Raw genomic sequence first — 17,812 nt, 5'->3', positions numbered from 1 at the left:
ATTTAGAAATCACATTTTGGAAGGCACTTTGAAAATACTTTCAAAACTCCTTCCTCCTCTACTACAGCCATTTGATGCTGTCTATTTGGCGGACAAAAATAATGGTATCTCCTTACAAAGAAAATATTTTCCCTCACTTTCCAACAATTTTAGGATTGATCAAACTTGAGGTTGCTTCCCTAACACTCATAATTTTTCCCTTCAGCTTTCACACTAAGGGTATTCAAGTGCTCTCTGGGTCATATTCTAATCAAGAACATAGCATACAAACCTTCTCTAATGTTAAGAAGCACTATACGATGCCAGAGTCAAAAATGAAAGATAAACTGAAAAGCAGAAAGGAAAACTGGCACTCAAGGCCCTTCACCATCGAGGACTGACTCTTTCTTGCTTAGCCCTTTCCCTCTGTGCCTCTGATCACCCTAGCCCAAGGCTCAGAAAGGCCTTTCTCTACATACTATTTGTCCTATTTCCACTTGTCCAAATCCTACCTATTCTTCAAAGTATGGCTTAAATGTCACCTCTTCCCTTATCCTTAAAACTAAAAGAGATCGCTCCCTCCTCTCTCTAAACCCTCAGACTGCCTTATCTTTATTTCTTTACCACACTTACTTTCTGCCATATAGTATCTTTATTTCCATATTTAATCCCCACATAAACATAAAAGGCCCTAGGGTCAAAGTCTATGCCCTGTTCAACTCTATTCAAACTGCTTAATACAATGTCTGACACATATTAAGCACCTCAACTGAGCTACATCAATGGCTTGAGTTACGAGAAAAGTTCACTAGAAACAACTCCAGAGGGGCGCCTGGGTGGCTCAGTGGGTTAAAGCCTCTGCCTTCAGCTCAGGTCATGATCTCAGGGTCCTGGGATCGAGCCCCGCATCGGGTTCTCTGCTCAGCAAGGAGCCTGCTTCCTCCTCTCTCTCTGTCTGCCTCTCTGCCTACTTGTGATCTCTGTCTGCCAAATAAATAAATAAACCCTTTAAAAAAAAAAAGAAAAGAAACAACTCCAGATCACTAGAATTCTGGAGACCCGACTTTGGTAATAACTAGCTGTATCACCTTCAACTTCAACCTTCCAGAATGGTCATCTGCAAAGAAAAGAGGGTGGACCAAACCCATTTTTAATTATAAGCTGTTGTCTAGCATTAGCTGGCTATAAAATCAATTTTGGGGACAAAACTCGGCATTTTTTTAATGAAATCAGGTGGACTAGAGACATCAATGTGTATTGTAGGCAGCAGTGTGCTGAAAATGTTCAACAACTGGCTATACAACAGGAAGAAAAAGGCCCTAAACTATACCATTTGCTGATTTCCCTGGTATAAAGACCCTCACACCATGGCCAGCTTCAAGCTACCAGCATGATGGCACTGAACATGGAGCTGGGCAGGAAGAGAGAAGCACACTGCTTCTGCAAGGCCACATGATGAGCCAGTTCCAGCAAGGTCCTGAAAAGATAAGTATTGTTTTGCCAAACGTTGTGTGCATGCACTTGAGTGTGGGGGTTGAATCAAGGTATAAAATGTGTTTCTTACTGTAAGTCACAGTCAAAACAATTTAATAAATGTTCAGCTAATCAATCTCCTAGTCTCTTTCATGTGTCCTACACAATGCAATATATCTTATTCTTGGTTACATATGCAATTTCTTTTCCACCACAATTTATTGCTCTTCAAAAATAAGAGTTACAGGGGCGCCTGGGTGGCTCAGTGGGTTAAGCCTCTGCCTTCGGCTCAGGTCGTGATCTCAGGGTCCTGGGATAGAGCCTCGAGCCTCACATGGAGCTCTCTGCTCAGCGGGGAGCCTGCTTTCCCCCTCTCTCTCCGCCTGCTGCTCTGCTTACTTGTGATCTCTCTTTGTATCAAATAAATAAAAAGAAATCTTTAAAAAAAAAAAATAAGAGTTACAGAGATGCCTATTGATATTACCAGAAGACAACTTATAGGGAGTGGAAATTCGGTTTAGGAAGTATCAGAAAAGGGCCAAGGTTCTCAGCCTTTGTTCAGCCTCACACATCTGAGGGACATAACACACTCCTACTAGTAGCAGTGGCTCACTTAGCAAAGAGTTGGGAGGACAAGGGAAGAGGAAGAGGAAATATATAGTAGAAAAAAAATCCAAGTAACTGTGACACTTGTGCCCATGCCCCCACTCCACCGAGAACTCGGGTACAGAGAAAAACAGTGCTGTAAAAAAAGTCAATTTCTGTATCTGATGTTTCCCAGCCAATTTCTCCAGCAATTAGCCTGCATCCCCAAACAAGATCTCCATTACTAAGAATTCTTTACTAGAATTAAGTTTCTGCCGTGGACTAGAGACATGTCCTTGTTGAATTTAGAATAAGCAAGGGAAAAAAAACAGCACAGCCAACAGTTGTTAGACTTGACATTCTGGGAAAATCAGGCTTTTACTGGGGGAAAAAAAAAAAACCTTTCTTACTTCTTATTTAAGCTTGCTAAACTGGGTAAGGAGAAACGTTTCTTGAATATATTTTTGGCTGTTCTATGTCTATCACAACAACACAGTCTGTAACCAGATTTTTCATAAGTGTTTATAAAAAATTGTGTTTTCTATTTTTAAAGCTATTTAGAAAACAAGAAGGCTCAGAATTTCAAATAGACTACTAATTGTAGCCCACATCTAACTCCAAATCAACTAAGTATATGCCTAGAAGTTTCCAAGGAAAATCCCCAAAAATTACACCAAAAAATACCAAAAGATGATAAAAAGGAGTCAGCATGAGCACAAACTGCTATACTCAAACAATTCTGGCATCCTAGCTATTGAATGAGTGCAATATGGAAAATAAATGAAATATGAAAAGGTAAATGTTGAGATACAAATTCTGCTAAATTCCATTAAGTCTTCCTTAATGGAATCCACTGAGGGTCCACAATGGGTCCACTGAGGTTCACATACTTATACCAAATACAAATATTAACCATAAACTAAAAATTAATTACCACTCTGAAAAGCCACAAGTCAAGTCAAGCATGTCTTCCTCCATGTTCACAATATTAAACCTCTCCTCTAAAATATGAGTGGGTTTTATCCTAACTCAGGTTCAAGTCTGTACTTTCTCTGCCTCTACTGTTATTGGTACCAAATGTCATAAGACTATCTCCATAAGAAGTTCCTGCGCTACCTTTGCAGTACCAGAGGATCATATAGCCTTGTGCTACTGGTCATGCTCAGACCCAGTGGCTGAGCCATTTATACAAGGCAAGAACTACACAGAGGTAGCAACTCATTAAAACTTGTGAGACAGAACAAAACAAAACAAAACAAAACAAAAAAGCTCTGTGCCTGAGAATACTATAGACTACAGTATCTACTCCATTCTCTAAACACCCTCTTTCCAGCCATAATCATCCCTACACCTCTTCAAGACAGTGGTAGAATGGAATGCAGACCCAGTTCTACACCCCCAATGCAACAAATTTTTGCTACTTAGCTACTATGCTCTTTAAAGTTCATCTCTTGAAGCTTGGCTATCTCCCACTCATAATATTTTTTCTTGGCACAACAAAATTCCTTCTTTTAACTACTCCATTAAGCATGGATAAAAGGACTTTCAGCTTTAATGCTGTATCATCTGAGTTCAAATAAATGTACAGTAACTGAACAAGTTGAAATCTGGGTTAAAGCAAAGAAAAAAATTTTAATTATAACTTTTTAGAAGTCAAATTGTACACTGGTGGGTAAACATGAACAACTACTAGAGTGAGGGGTGCCCGGTTGGCTCAGTCATTAAGCCTCTGCCTTAGGCTCCAGTCATGATCCCAGAGTCCTGGGATCGAGCCCCAGGTCGCGCTCCCTGCTCTGCAAGAAGCCTGCCTCTCCCTCCCCCCCTGCTTATACTCCTTCTCTCCCTGTCTCTCTCTGTCAAATAAATAAATCTTAAAAAAAAAACCTACTAGAGTGAAAAGACAATTATCTTAATCATGAAACATTAAAAAAGGAACAAAAATTCACAGAATATCAAAACTATAATATATAAAAGTTCCTATCAAATAACTCAGGCCAAAAACAAACTTCATACATGTACTGTCACACCTCCTCATGCTGGGTGGTGTGGTGTATTCACCATGTGTCCCAACACCACTGGGATCTACTACCTTGTTTCCACCTTTCTAAAATCCAGTGTAGGCTATATAATATCTTCACATATAAGCACTACCCAACTACACCCACTTCTCCCCAGATGACTTATTAATATATCCTATCAGAGCACACTTTGAACTGATTTACTATAGACCCTGAGATTCTCTCCCAGTCTCTACTAACTCACCAAGCAGGTGAGCATTTAAATACAAATGGATGAAATTCACCTTGTCTTTCTCCCCTGCAATTTCGTTGTCAGTTTCCTATGGGACTCTACTGAGATAATGAATCATAGGCCAGTTTTCCAGCTCTAGCTGCCTGTGGACCAATATTTTCCACGGACAAAATCCACTTCTAATCTGACCACAAGCAAACTTCATTTTTGTATTTTCTGACATCATCGTATTGGGTATTCTACAGAAGTACAGCAGAAGCTAAATATAAACACTACTAGAAGAAAAGTCTGAGCGTTTTCGTGAAATTGTGTTTTCAGAACCGCAAACAAGCAACTATCTACCTCCCACCAAGTAGAAGAAAATTTAAATGTATTAAAAATCCCTAAACCTTCCCGCACCAAAAATGCAGGCCTTGAAATCAGTTTCCAGTCAGCGCTGAAATCTCTCAAGCAAGCAAAAGTTCTCCTTACCATTAATTAGTATAATGAGGTTGGCGTTTCTCCTCTCTTGCAGGAAACCTTCAACTCTGCAAGTGACCACCTACATTTTGGTAAAATCTCTAAGATAATCCTGAGAGGTACAAGGAGAGTACACAAGTACTTGCACACACTGCCCTGAGATCAGAAACAAACCCTGTCAGTCCAGTCCCCCACCATCCAGCCACCTTCCGGGGCCGGGGGCCCCTTTCCACATGCTGACGCACCGCCCAGCCCTGCACCGCTGGCGACCAGTGCAAAGTACTAGCCCAGTCTCAGAAACTTCGACTCAGTTATCAGGACACTGAGCACCCACACCTGACAGAGGACTGTCGTGGCCAGTCAGTCAAGTCCGAAGCGGGGCATTCCTTGCAGGTAGAGATCTGCCCAGGACGCAGCCCATCCCAAACTGCAAAACCACAACCATCAACAGCAAGAGCGGAGCAAAGTGCCGGGAGGAGGCAGGGGAGCGCGAGGGCGAGACGCGGTCACGAAGAGAAGCCTGAGTGTGGGTTTAAAAAAAAAAAAACAAAAATACCCTAACCACAAGCCCCCCGGACGCAGGGCTGCTGAGACCGCGAGCCCGGCAGCAAGCAAGGCGCAGCGGCGGAGGCGGCGGCAATGTCAGGAGGGCACAGCTGGGGGCGAGCGACCAAGTCCCTACCCGCCCCCAGGTGAGGGGCGCCCCGACTCCGCCCGCCCGCCCGGGCCAGGAAGAGAGACCAGCAGGCAGACCCGCGGGGTCCAGGAAGAGACCAACAGTCCCGAAACCCCCGTGCCCTCCTCCCCGCCGTGCTCTCGCATCCAGTCCTCGGCCCGGCCCCCAAATCGACCCTCCCCCGGCTCAGCCCCGGCGCCAACACCCCCGGCCCGGCCCGTGGCTCCTGGCCGCCCGGCCGCCCGCCGGCCCCTCGGAGGCCGCCCTCGCCTCACCTCCTCACGTCTCCGCGGACAGGGCCGGAACAACTCTGCCGGGCTCCCGCGTCTCACCCGCCGCCCCGCGCTCTGCGGCCGGGCCCGTCCCGTTCACTCCGCGGCCGCCAGAGCCCTGGGAGGGCGGAGGGAGCAAGGCGGAGAGAGTGGAGAGCGGGGGGAGAGGAGGACCGCCCGGCAGGAAGAGGCGAGGGAGGGGGCGGGCCGAGGAGGAGGCGGGTCGGGAGCGCGCGCGTCCGGGCCCCTCGGCGCGGCGTGCGCGCTCCTGAGGGCGGAGGCGCCTTCTCTGCCCTCGGGGGCGGCGCGCACGCGCGTACACGTCCCCGCCTGGCGGTGGTTGGGGTGGGAGACCGGGGGCTGGAGACCGGGTGGTGAGGACCGGGCAGAACTCGGGTTGTCAGAGTGAGGACCCGGGAAAGGGGGGTAGACGGTCGCCGTCCTCAGAACCTTCCGGAGGGGTAACCGAGCCGGTGGGGCCGGCGAGTTCGGGCTCGCGGAGGGGCGTCCCCAATCCTGGGCGGGGTGGGCTGACGGGCCTGCCCAGAGGTCAGAGAGTTGTTAGATACTTCTAAGTTTGGGGCGATTGTGTTCCTGCTCATAAACCGGTTTACATGTGTTCATTCTTAATGCCCAGTAATCCTCAAGGAAGTCACCGTAAAGAATACTAACTTTTCTCGCCAGTTACTGTTAGGTGCCTCTTTCAAAAGTGCGTGCTGGTCAAGCGCCCCCTTGCTTGTTCGTTCTGTGGGAGATTGAAGAGGGAAAACACCTGCTATGTATTTATATTAAGAAAACTCAAATCACTCCGTCCTTTGGGGTAGTAAATTTGGGAGTACAAATTAATAGAGATAAGCCAGCTCTTTTTCCTTTACAAATATTGTATATTGATCCTTGAACTGCCAGTATCTTCCTTCATAGAGCCGGCAGCCAGAAATGAACTGTAAATTTTCTTAATTTCCATAGCACTTTGTTTCTATAGGTTTGAGGCACCGAATATATTCAACCTTATCTAGGTAAATCTGTGCGATATCTTCTCTCCTAGAGAATCCTTGAGGACCTGGCTTCATTCATTTTTGTATCTTCCGCAATGCCTAGCATAGAGCCTGACTTCTAGAAAGTATTCCATGCATGTATTGTATGAATAAATGAATTTAGTACATTAAGAGTTAAGTGTATGTCCAATGATTTAAGCTCTAGAATGAATTCTTTAGTTTAAAATCCTCCCTTCTGCCCCACTTCAGTTCCCCTGCACTCATTTCCCCAACTAGATCCAAAAACTACCCTGAGAAATACGACATTAGTCCAAAGGGCCTTATCTCTCTCTCTCTCTCTTTTTTCTTTTTCCTGATTTAAATGTCTAGAGATGCTGGGACGTATCGGGAGTGTTGCAACTATCTTGTGTTTCCCCTATCTTCTGGGTTCCTTCCCTGAAGGTCCTCTAACTTCTGTATTCCAGGAGTCTACCTACCTCTGGGACTGACTCAATAAATGTCTGAATTTTTATGTTTAATAAAATTAGGGTTGGAATAACTCAAATTATCTGTAGCTATTAATACACCAACAAGTACCTATTCATAAATAAGCTGACAAGTACTGAGTCTCTACTAAATAAACCACTAGAAAAGTTACACTGGGCACCATAAGGAAATCAACAGACGAAAAAGATGTAAGTTTCTACCTTCCAGTATCTTTTGACTGGAGAGAAGCTATTTGACAAAAAGAGCAAACTCCGTCGGGTGGCCACAGGTTACATCTCTAATCACCAGGGGTCATTGTGTAAAACTGAACTGTCCCTCACAACAGAACTTAGAGAAAAGATGTCACAAGAGAACCTAGATAAGAGGCAAGTCAAAAGAGAACCTAGATAAGAGACAGTGAAGGTGATTTGGTACAAACTTACCCTCATTCTCTGGAAAACAATTTTAAGTACATGCCAAAGATTTAATAACAAAGCATCGTTCATATAATGTGCGCTGCTCACTTCTCTTCCCACGATGACTTCTTTTGCAATAAGCTTATGCTAGCAGCCCTAATCCTTGAAAGGACTAAAAGCTCTCACGTTGGAGAAGGTTATAAAGTATTCTAGCATGGCTCATAACATGACAGAAACTGGTGGCCTACGTCCAGATCTAACCCACAAACATGTTTTGTTTGGCCTGCATGGTGCTTAAACAAATTAGCCAAAGTTAAAATTTAAAGCCAGAAGATTTCGAATGCATTCTGGCTTCTCTTTAAAAAGCAAATAGGGGTCACCTGTGTGGCTCAGTCGGTTAAGTGTCTGCCATCACAAGTCCTGATCCCGTGATCCTGAAACTGAGCTCCTCTATCTCAGGTTGTATGCTCAGCTCCCTGCTCTTTAAAAACTGGAGATTTGGTTAACAGTGGACCTTCATTGTCACGTGGTGGCAATCGGCTGCCCATAAGACATTCATTCTCTCCATTCTCAAAGTTTCTGTATTCCCTATTTTATCTTACGCTGTTTCCCTCATGTGGGTCTGCATCTCCCAATTTAAAATTTCATAATATAGGGGAACCTGGGTGGCTCAGTGGGTTAAAGCCTCTGCCTTCGGCTCAGGTCATGATCTCAGGGTCCTGGGATAGAGCCCCGCATTGGGCTCTCTGCTCAGCGGGGAGCCTGCTTCCTCCTCTCTCTCTCTGCCTGCCTCTCTGCCTACTTGTGATCTCTGTCTGTCAAATAAATAAATAAAATCTTTTAAAAAATTAAAATAAAAATAATAAAATTTCATAATATAAAAATCAGGAAACATGGGGAGGGGGGTGGTGGGTATTAAGGAGGGCATGTATTGCATGGAGCACTGGGTGTGGTGCATAAACAATGCATCTTGGAACACTGAAAAATTAAAAAAAAAAAAGATTCCCATAAAGCCCTGAAAATATGGGAACCTTTAGGTTGGTGTGGACACCTAAAAGGCAAGAGTCATGTTGAATTCATCTTTGTTTCCCTGGTGCCTATGTCTGCTGGAGTGGTAGATAAGGAAATCAATTAGTAAATATTTTATACATTAAAAAAAACAGGAAATGAGATACACATTGAACAAAATGGAAGAGCTTAAATCACAGTATTTAATGGTGTGAAATATTATATTTCTCTTATAATGGGCATTATTAGCTGACTCCCCAGCATGCATTTCTAACCCTCTGCAATTGTGAGGCAGCTAATGATTTGAACAGGAAAAGGCCCAGCTCCAGTCCCAGGTGTGGGCCTTAATGGATGTCCATAACCAGCCTAATCTGGTCTCCACCTAACTCTCAGTGTTCAAGGATCTAATGCAGATCTAAATTGGTCCAGTCCTAAGGGAGGCCAAATCTCAGGTTTATTAGCAGAAGAAATGTGCTCTGTCTCTTATTCTGGCTGGTGTGATAGGTGGATATAAGTCCAATAGTTACTGTGGCCGCTTGGCTACCGTGAGGGAAACCAGCTGAGGATAAAGCTAACATAGAATTGAAGAGCTCAAATCTATGTCGAAGCCTACCCCTTCCTCCAGATTTAGTAAGTTTCCTGAGCCAATAAATTTTCTTGACTATTTTAAAAAGTTCAAATTTGGCTTTTTTTAATTGCAGCCAACGTTGAGTTTTCTGTACACATTACAAAAAGAAAACTCATTATCTGAGTCTGAGATGAATAGGTAAAAACCTAGCTGGTAAAAGTGTAAAGGGTCTCTCTCTTACTAGATTACTTGATGCCCAAGAATCCAACACACTTTGTTTTTTCTTAACTTTTACTTAAATCTTGTGCCCTCTTTAAATCTACTTTCCCGAGGTGCCGGGGTGGCTCAGTGGGTTAAAGCCTCTGCCTTCGGCTCAGGTCATGATCTCAGGGTCCTGGGATCGAGCCCCACATCTGGCTCTCTGCTCAGCGGGGAGCCTGCTTCCTCCTCTCTCTCTCTCTGCCTGCCTCTCTGCCTACTTGTGATCTGTATTTGTCAAATAAATAAATAAAATCTTTAAAAATAAATAAATAAATCTACTTTCCCTGAGAAGAGGACTTAATTCCAATCAGCAAACTTCCATAAATGAACTTATCATACAGTCTTGTTTTGTTTTTTAAAGATTTTTTTTATTTTTTTGTTTGACAGGCAGAGATCACAAGTAAGCAGACAGGCAGGCAGAGAGACAGAGGAGGAAGCAGGCTCCCTGCCAAGCAGGGAGCCTGATGCAGGGCTCGATTCCAGGACCCTAGGATCATGACCCAAGCTGAAGGCAGAGACTTTAACCCACTGAGCCACCCAGTCGTCCCCATACAGTTTTTCAGTGGTTTTTAACTAGTGGGAAGATTAGGAAAGACACCAGGAACCTGAGAGAGTAAAGGTGTAATAGAGGAGACTAGACATACAGAAGACAAACTTTTATATTTCAGTTTTATGTAGGGCTGAAATTCAGAATAATCCAGGCAAATCATACTAAGCCTATATGATAAAGCAAATTTATATTAAAATCACACTTTTAAGACTGAGTAAGAACAAAGTCAATGAATATGTAGTGATTAGACAATTTCCTCAGCAGTGGAGGAGGTAGCCAAAGCCATAAATGTCTCTCTGAAAAAGAGCTAATGTACAACTTTCATAACTTGATAAGAAATAGAACATGAGCCAAAAACTGCTTTTCCCATACCTTGTGCCAAGCATCCAACATCCATCTTACCATCAGAGCCCTTTACTTTGGTCTAGGGCAGTGATTCTCTTTAATATATAACAAAATCACCCAGGGACTTTATTAGAAAACACAGACCTCTATGTTCAAACCCTAAGAGATTTAGGGGACTCAGGACTTCTTTTATTTTAATTTTTTATTACAAAAATGTTTAAGATCATAAAGAACTAGAAAGAATGGTATGAGTCTTCAGATCCCAATCACTCACCTTGAAAAATTACCAACACATGGCCAATCTCCTCTTCCCCACCCCTCTTGTGGATTTCACCCATTAATACTTCATCACATAGTTCTAAAAGATAAGAATTTTTTTTTTGCCATCAATAAAATCCAGAATGTGGCAAACTCTACAGGACAGACCACCAAATTCCTTCAACAAATAAATTACATACACAAAAATGTGAAGAAGGATGTCTTGAACTTGCTTGGATATCTTGTTTTTAACAGCTTCCTGAGGTATAAAGGCCATACAATAGGCTGCGCTTTATTTATTTATTTACTTACTTACTTACTTATTTCCAATAGAGTTAATATAGTGTTATATTAGTTTCAGGTGTACAACATAGTGATTTAAAAACTCCATCCATCACCAGGTGCTCATCATGACAAGTGCACTCTTAATCCCCATCACCTATCTCACCCATCCCCCCCCACCACCACTGCCCCTCTGGTTACCATCAGTTTGTTCTCTATAATTAAGAATTTGTTTCTTGGTTTGCCTCTCTCCCATTTTTTCCCTTTTTTTTCTCATTTTTTTCTTTGTTCATTTGTTATGTTTCTTAAATTCCACATATGAGTGAAATCATATGGCATTTGTCTTTCTCTGACTTATTTCATGTAGCGTAATACTCTAGCTCCATCCATGTCATTGCATAATGGCAATATTTTATTCTTTTTTATGGCTGAGTAATATTCGTGTGTGTGTGTGTATGTGTGTGTATGTGCGCGCATACCACATCTTTTTTATCCATCCATCAGTCAATGGACAATTGGGCTCTCTCCACAATTTGGCTATTGTTGATAATGCTGCTGTAAACATCAGGGTGCATATACCCCTTTCGAATCCGTATTTTTGTATCTTTTGGATAAATACCTAGTAGCGTAATTGCTGGATGGTAGGGTAGTTCTAGTTTAACTTTTTGAGGAAACTCCATACCCTTTTCCAGAGTGGTTGCACTGGTTTACATTCCCATCATCAGCACAAGAGGGTTCCCCTTTATCTGCATCCTTGCCAGAGAACACAGGTAGTAATGTTGTTTCCTGTGTTGTTGACTTTAGCCATTCTGACAGGTGTGAGGTGATTTGCATTTCCCTGATGATGAGTGATGTTGAACATCTTTTCATGTGTCTGTTGGCCATCTGGATGTCTTCTTTGGAGAAATGTCTGTTCGTGTCTTCTGCCCATTTTTAAATTGGATTATTTGTTATTGGGTCTCGAGTTGTATAAGTTCTTTATATATTTTGGGTACCAATCCTTTATCAAATATGTCATTTGCAAATATCTTCTCCCATTCAATAGATTGCCTTTTAGTTTTACTGATCATTTCCTTCATTGTGCAGAAGATTTTTATTTTAACACAGTCCCAAAGCTTATTTTTTTTAAGATTTTATTCATTTATTTGACAGACAAGGATCACAAGTAGGCAGAGAAGCAGGCAGAGAGAGAGGAAGAAGCAGGCTCCCTGCTGAGCGGAGAGCCGGATGTGGGGCTTGATCCCAGGACCTTGGGATCATGATCTGAGTCGAAGGCGGAGGCTTTAACCCACTGAGCCACCCAGGCGCCCCCCCAAAGCTTATTTTTGCTTTTGTTCCTCTTGCCTCCAGAGATATATCTAGAAAAATGTTGCTATGGCTGATGTCAGAGACATTACTACCAGTGTTCTCCTCTAGGATTTTTATGGTTTCAGGTCTCACGTTTAGGTCTTTAATCCATGTTGAATTTATTTTTGTATATGGTGTGAAAAAGTGAAAAAGATACATTCTTTTGAATGTATCTGACCGGTTTCTGCACATATTTAATGTATTCAATTTGACAAATTTTGAGATATGTGTGTGCCTATGAAATCATCACAACAGTCAAAATGATGAGCAAACCCATTACCCAAAAAAGTTTCCTTGTGCCTCTCTATAATTTCTCTCTCCTACATCCTCTCCCATCCTCATGTAACCACTGATCTGCTGTCACTATAAATTAGTTTGCATTTTCTAGAGTTTTCTATAAATGGAATCATACACTCTGTATTCTGTTTTGTGCTGCTTCTTTCACCTGGCACATTTATTTCAAGGTGCATCCATGCTGTTACATGCATCAGTAGTCACTGTTTTTTTTAGTCTTTCAGTCTCATAGTATGTTCCCAATCCCTTATTGGGCTTCAGCATGTACTTGGTGTCATCTTCCCCTCATGCTCTGTTTGTCTGTTTTCCTTTTTCTAGAACTTGAGAATTTCCCCTATCCTGCCTTCAAAATATTGAAACTGGTCATATATATCTTTTACAGTTTTTTAGATTATTATCTAGCATCCTAGATTTGATTACTTTTTTTTAACAATGTAAAAAAGTGGTTATGAAGTTACTCATTTTTAGCAATGTAAAGAAACTATTGAGAAGGAACTCTATGTTTTAACAATGGAAAAAAAGTATATGGCCAAAGAGGGAGCCTACCTCTGTGTTGCTGTTGTGTCAGCCATTTTAATGGAGTTCTTGTTCCCTGGTGCGTTCCCCATACCAGGCACACAGACAGAGCTTTGGCAGCGACCCCACGTTCCCTTGTAGTACTTGCCACAGGCCTAGAATTTAGATTTTGGTCATATCAGAAATTTTCCTTAAATACATACATATGTTTTGCAGAAAAGCAACTTCAAAAGTTACAAATAACTTTCATGGTAAAGGGAGGAAAATTACCACTTTCCTCTTCTGAGTCAAGGGAAATCCACACCCTAGCCACCACCTCCCATCCCTCCCCCCAAGACATTTTTCAGTCCCTTTTCCCTTTGCCACATACAAAATAAGCTGCAAATTTAAAAAAAAAAAAAAAAGTTTATGTCTAAGTTCTATCACAGTCTACCTAACCTAAAAATAAAGAATTTTTTTAAGGATTTTATTTATTTATTTGACAGACAAGAGGTCACAAGTAGGCAGAGAGGCAGGCAGAGAGGAGGAAGCAGGCTTCCCGCTGAGCAGATAGCCTGATGCGGGGGGGCTTGATCCCAGGACCCCGGGATCATGACCTGAGCCGGGAGGCAGAGGCTTTAACCCACTGAGCCACCCAGGTGCCTCAAAAATAAAGAATTATTCAATGAAAAACACTGTTGCTTTAGAACGTATTGGAAGATCCCTAACAGTTCTCCAATTTCAGAAAGATTCTTACTACTCTTTAATTCTCTAATGACAATAACAATTTGTTGTAGATCAGTAGTTTATAATGTTTATGACTGTATACATGAATGCTAATAATTTCAAACTCTATACCAAAATCCAGGTTTTTGGATCATTTTTAATAAAGTGTACCCTGTGAGTTCATAAAGTAGATGATTTGTTAATGGATGTCCACTGTGTTATTTTTTATGCTTTTTGGTATAGTTTAAATTGTATAATAATTTTAATTTAATTCCATCATCACTTTCTGCCTTACTTTGGATACATAACTTTTGATCTCTTTTATGGAATTATCTTTCTCTTCTATAACTCCATAACACCTGGTACATACTTTCTTACAGCATCTATAAGACTTTGATACATTTAAAAATATTCATGATTACCTTCACTAGATTTTATATCTTTGAAAACAAAAATCATGTCTTTTTCTTCCCCTAATACCTATTCAGTAAATGTTTATTGTATGAGTAATAGCATGAATGAACACATTCACAAATTTGTTTTAGAATTTTCTGAGATGCTTGTCTTCTCAATGAAACAGAGAGCTTAAATAATATAATAAGTTACTGAGTTTCCTACTAATAGATCGTAGTCTTTCCTTGGTTCCAAGTGACAAAAATGTTCTCTTCACAGAGAAAGCAAGCATTTAAAGAAAATCTTATCTATAGTACCAGTAAGGGTCTTTATCAGTAATTCTAATTTGCTAGTAATCAAGGTTTGACCTAACCATTTTATTAGAAGAAATATATTTAAGTCTCTATGCCAGTGACTACCGGTGGCTTGCTGCAACATCCATTTTCTCTTTCCACCTTAGTAACAAAACCCCAAACTTATTCAAGTGTTCATGTACTAGAGGCAGAACGGTCTCCCCCCAAGATTATAAATTCCAAAAAAACATCCAGGCACCTCATAGTAAAATTGAGGAATCATAATTGTAGATACAATCTCTTGAAAGCCGCTAGGACAAAGAAGCTCCTTACGTACAGAGGAAAGCCCATCAGAATAACGTCAGACCCGTCCACAGAGACCTGGCAAGCCAGAAAGGGCTGGCAAGATATATTCAGGGCACTAAATGAGAAGAACATGCAGCCAAGCATACTTTATCCAGCAAGACTGACATTCAAAATGGATGGAGAGATAAAGAGTTTCCAAAACCAGCAAGACTTAAAAGACTATGCAACCACCAAGCCGACACTGCAGGAAATATTAAGGGGGGGTTCTATAAAAGAGGAAAAATCCTAAGAATAGCATTGAACAGAAATATAGAGACAATCGACAGAAAGAAAGACTTCAAAGATAACACAATGTCAATAAAAACGTATCTCTCAATAATCACTCTCAATGTGAATGGCCTAAATGTGCCCATAAAATGACACAGGGTTGCAGATTGGATAAAACGACAGGACCCATCCATATGTTGTCTACAAGAGACCCATTTTGAACCTAAAGATACACCCAGACTGAAAGTGAAGGGATGGAGAAGCATCTTTCATGCCAATGGGCCTCAAAAGAAGGCCGGGGTAGCGATTCTCATATCAGATAAATTAGATTTTAAACTAAAGACTGTAGTCAGAGATACAGAAGGACACTACATAATTCTTAAAGGGACTACCCAAACTTATTCAAAATTAGAATGTGCGTAGTTAAAAGACTATAATTCCTGATCTCCCTTGTAGCCATGTATTCTGACAAAGAGAAGGAACTGAGATATTTCCTTCAAAGAGAAGGAATGGGCTCTTCTCCTTTCTTCCTTCCTGCTGCCTGGACCATAGATAGGATGGTTGAATCTAGCAGCCATCTTGAGCCAGAGTACAGGAGTGCACCATGGGAATGGTGAAGTGATGAACTGGAAGGATTTAGGTCCCTTATGACTGTGTGGAAGTTCCAACCTACGTGAAATGCCAACTTTCAAACTTCTTTTGTAGAGAATGAATCCTTATACATGTAATGCATTATTATTATTATTGGTTTTACCCACCATAACTGGATCTAATTCTAACTAGTGCTGTTACCCCTAAGCCTTATCTTGAATTCATACTCCTTAATTGATACCCATGATTTTAGAATAGAGAATTAAAATAGTTTCATAATGGGATGCCTGGGTGGCTCTGTGCGTGAAGTGTCCAACTCTTGATTTCGGCTTAGGTCATGACCCCAGGGTTGTGAGACCCAGACTGAGCCCTACATCAGGCTCCTCACTGAGCATGGAGACTACTTGAGATTCTCTCTCCTTCTCCCTCTGCCCCCCCCCAACATTATGCTCATGTTCTTTCTCTCTCTCGCGCACTCAAATAAATAAATAAACAGTTTCATGATAATGCTATTCCTTTAAAATTGATATTGTTTATTAAAATCTATCATATCTAGAAGGCTAGCTGTTACAGAAAGTTTGGGTGAAATTTTTGGTAACTATTCATCTTAAAAACCATGGCTAAGGGGCGCCTGGGTGGCTCAGTGGGTTAAGCCGCTGCCTTCGGCTCAGGTCATGATCTCAGGGTCCTGGGATCGAGTCCTGCATCGGGCTTTCTGCTCAGCAGGGAGCCTGCTTCCCTCTCTCTCTCTCTGCCTGCCTCTCTGCCTACCTGTGATCTCTCTCTCTGTCAAATAAATAAATAAATAAATAAAATCTTTAAAAAAAAAAAAACCATGGCTAAAAGATAAATTTTAATTTTTTTCTTTAAGTAATCTCTAAACCCAATGTAAGGCTCAAACTTACAACCTGAGATCTACAGTCTCATGCTCTACCAAATGAGTGAGCCAGGCACCCCTAAAATGTGTATTTTTTTTAAAAGATTTATTTATTTATTTATTTATTTGACAGACAGAGATCACAAGTCGGCAGAGAGGCAGGCAGAGAGAGAGAAGGGGAAGCAGGCTCCCCGCTGAGCAGAGAGCCCAATGCGGGGCTCGATCCCAGGACCCCGAGACCATGACCCGAGCTGAAGGTAGAGGCTTAACCCACTGAGCCACCCAGGCGCCCCAAACGTGTATTTTAAATACATTTTGGTTTGCTAATCTTCTCACTGGAAGTACACTGCATTTTTTTCCTACTTTAGGAGGACTGAATTTTTTCATCCAGATTTTACATTTCTTTCTTCCATAGAGCTGTTTTCACATTCATTTATATCAGGATTCTACTGTAGTGACTGGTGAATAAAACCAAAACTGAAATTACACAATTTTTATTTTATAAATTTGGGCTTGCAATGTGCATTTCCTCCTAAGATTTGTACCTGCAATTTCTGAAAGGTTTCCACTAACCATACAATGGAAAATCTGTGTATTTGTTACATTGAGTTAATGTGACTTGTGAGATATAGTCAAAACATAACTGTTCTCTTGACATGAATTCAGAGGGTGAGTTTTTCCCCCTGTGACCAAGATGAAAATTCCAGCAAGTCTTATGACTTTTCTGCTCCCTTATCTTACAATCACTTTAAATCACAAAATTCAACCTCAATTTGACCTTTAGAAAGGAAAGTTAGAGAAAAGGAATGTGGTCAGCCGTTTTCTGTCTTTTCTACTTACTTTCTTTCCTACTCAGTAGTGCTATGATGGAACCTCTGGATTACAGTTCAGAGAGGCACTTCGGATAAGGGAGCAGAAAGGTCTTACTTGGCCGGTACTACAGTGAGATGACTTTGGACTTGCTGGGACTGGCAGATGTTTAAAACTGATTTTTTGTCTTGTTCCTCAGAGACTTGTGCTTGGTCAATCAAGCGCTAACTCCTCCAACAACATCGGACACAGGACATATATTCTATTCTTCTTGGGGCTACTCCTCCTTTGGCTGCAGATTTTTTTGGATATCTTTCTGTGAGAGCCCCGTAGACCTATCAGGCAGTTCTCTTAGGTAGAAGTCAGAAAGATCTCTGGACTGGTTCTTTCTCCCCTGTGTGGCCCACATCAGGTCTGCGGGAAGCTTCATGCATCATTTGTCCTGACAAATTCTGAGAGAGTTTACTGGTCCTAATGCAACTGGGTATATCCTCTCCAAAACAAAGAGCCTGACCAGCCATCACTTTCTGGTCCTCTGGATTTTCTGGGAAGTCAGATTATCAGTTATTTA

General features: G+C 41.7%; 1 protein-coding gene across 2 annotated transcripts in view; it reads right to left on the bottom strand.

The window, feature by feature from the left end:
* RABGAP1L (RAB GTPase activating protein 1 like) overlaps positions 1 to 5,876 on the bottom strand; it is a 757,100-nt gene extending 751,224 nt beyond the window's left edge. For both annotated transcript variants that reach the window (XM_080824387.1, XM_080824388.1), the window contains exon 1: positions 5,698 to 5,876. The gene's annotated coding sequence lies outside the window, so the exon portion shown is untranslated. The remainder of the gene's footprint in view (positions 1 to 5,697) is intronic.
* Between the last annotated feature and the right edge of the window lie 11,936 nt (positions 5,877 to 17,812).

The sequence above is a fragment of the Martes martes genome (assembly GCF_963455335.1).
Source record: "Martes martes genome assembly, chromosome: 15".
In the NCBI taxonomy this organism is placed as follows: domain Eukaryota; kingdom Metazoa; phylum Chordata; class Mammalia; order Carnivora; family Mustelidae; genus Martes; species Martes martes.
Note: the sequence above shows the minus strand (reverse complement) of the source record. Positions and strands in the feature narration are given on the sequence as shown.